Genomic DNA, 2681 nt, shown 5'->3' with positions numbered 1-2681 from the left:
ACGTCCCCCCCCATCTAAAATCTAAACCGGTGGGTGGAAATATTTGAAAAAATTCAGGAGGTAGTAAGTATATCAAACTTTCGAGGCAAACTATAACGGTTAAGTTTGCTTGAGAAATATTAGTAGTTTCCTTAAACTTTAACCTTTTTCAAAAAATCCGTGACAATTTTTTCAAAATGGTGGGTAAATATTATATGGTAATTTTCTAATTTCTGGACTTAGAAGTATGAAAATAGGTATACAAGTTGTCGATTAGAATTAAAAATATCTGTGTAGGTGAAATGGTTATAATTACCCCTAAAGGAATAAAATGAGGGGTAAAGTTTGTATGGAAATTTTCTCATTTCTGGACTTAACATTATGAAAATTGGTATACTTACAGGGTCCTGATTAAAAATAAAAATGATCTGCGTAGGCAAAAATAAAGAAAGAAGAAGTAGCTATTCGACTTATTAGGGGGGAGTTTCTATGAGACTTCCTTATTTCTAGACTAAAAATATGGCTGGTCACAATTTTAAATGATCCGTATGGTGTTGGCGACTTTAATAGGGGCATAAAATATGGAAATTAAATTGATATTTAAAATGAAGTGTGAAATAAATTTGCTCATCGGGTTGTGCATAATAAAATCAATAATATTAACATAAGCGTAATTTTTGTGTGATTATCCGTTCTTATTTATCTTTTACCTAATTTACAAAATATTATGTCCAGTATAATTTCGAATATATACTTCGGGTTCTAGAGTAAGTTTCGGTTCTCGCCGGAAGCACACGAGATAATTAATTCACTCTCGTGCTTTGCTTTGCATAAATCTTTTCATAAACTAGCTTCAAAACTGGTAAAAAATGTTGTTTATAGCGAAGTACTTTAGTAAACGTTACCTATCGTGTACGGCAGTACTTCGCTATGCACACAGATACAAATGTCACAATTATAACGGAGGTTAATTAAAACATATGCCCTGATAACTAAAGTACACGCGGTCGAAGTCGCGGGCAAAAGCTAGTTATTATATAAAACGTTCGTTAGACCGCGTCTCGGGTACGCGTCAGTTATACGAGGGCTGTTCTGCAAATTTATAGCTGCTCAAAAAAACATAAAGATGTGTATTATTTATTTTAAAAAAATCAAAATACTCTCCTGCGGCATCTCTACACTTCTGCACATCTGCATTCGACTAAACCAGCTTTCAAAACAAGAAAAAAATCGATCTTGCGGAAGGTCGAAAAATGCCCGTCTAAATTCGTCTACTGCGTCATTTGAGTTGTTAAAACTTCGTCCTCGCATACTTTTTTTATGGTAGGAAACAAAAAAAAACGCACGGGGCCAGGTCTGGGCTGTATGGTGGGTGTGGCAATAATTGAACCCCAGAAGTTTGCATAAAATAGAGTGTGCGAGCAGCAGTGTGAGCGGGAGCATTATCCTGGTGAAAAAGAATGCCGCGGGTGCCGCTCCTCGTCGACTGCTGTTTTGTAAGTGGGTCGTAGCTGTTATATCCACGATTAATCATATGTCAGTATGTAAGACACCTGCTGAGATGTGCCGTCCTCGAATTTTTCTACCATATGTTTGCACCAATGTACCCGGTGGGCTTTTTGCTCTTCTGTGAAAACCTTGCGTTCTTTTAGATGATCGGTTAAAATATTTGAAACAGCCTGTGATCCAATCTTCAGTTCATTCTGTATTTCCCGGTGTGTAATGTTCATCTTTTGTTTAATAAGCCACTCCACCTTGATGACATTTTCATGAGTCACTGCTGTGGAAGGCCGCCCGTCTGGCTTAATCTTTGACGGACTCTGTGCCCCGACCAAATTCTCGAAACCAAAAGGAAACGGTGGCTAACGAAGGAGCAGATTGTCCAAAAGCTATGTTTAAATTTTCATGCGATTGTTTAAATGACAAACCTCTTTTGTAGTCGTAGTAAATCATAACACGAAATTCTTCACTAGAAACGTTCATTTTGCAATCAGAACCACATACTATGCAGTATGCATGTGCATGTTCAGTAATGGACGATTTGGGTGAGGCCAAAGGTGAGGCGCAAGAGAGTAAGAGTCTTAGGTCTTGTTGTTTGATCAGAGTGTCCTGTTGTAAATGTATAAGCCTACATTTAACTTTTAGAATGTCCAGCTGTTGTCGGTATTAGGATAGCAAAAAAATTGTTTTTACTTCGATTTCATCTCGGATGCCGTGAACGACGATGGGCGTCTGTCTATAGAAGTGTCGGCATCGCGGCAAAATACGTAATCTGGGTTTCGGCAATGAATGGGTAAGCCAGCGTAGCAGTAGGTCTAAGTCTGACAAACCTGCGAAAAAAAACCTTAAAATTCTCAAGCGCGGTTTTTTTTTATTTACTTTTATTTTATTATTATCCCTAAGATATATGGCAAAAATGGTTCGGGTAAAATTACACACGGTGCTGCTCGCTAGTTCTGTTAGCTTGAAGTTGGCTTGACACGCTACCGCGTGTCTAGATTTGATGTTTGTAATATATAATATGATTTTGAGATATATATGTATATTCCTAGGGATATAACCACATCACGGCAACCGTGGGTACTAATGCGAGCGATGTATTGTGTTCAGAGTGTTCTCGGATAAAAAATTCTAACTAAACATAAACTCAACTGTCGGATTACCTAAACCACATCCGTAAATAAATAAATAAAACTGGTATA

The sequence above is a fragment of the Choristoneura fumiferana genome, chromosome Z (genome assembly GCF_025370935.1).
Source record: "Choristoneura fumiferana chromosome Z, NRCan_CFum_1, whole genome shotgun sequence".
NCBI lineage: Eukaryota > Metazoa > Arthropoda > Insecta > Lepidoptera > Tortricidae > Choristoneura > Choristoneura fumiferana.
The sequence above is the reverse complement of the archived record's forward strand: the minus strand, read 5'-3'. Positions refer to the sequence as shown.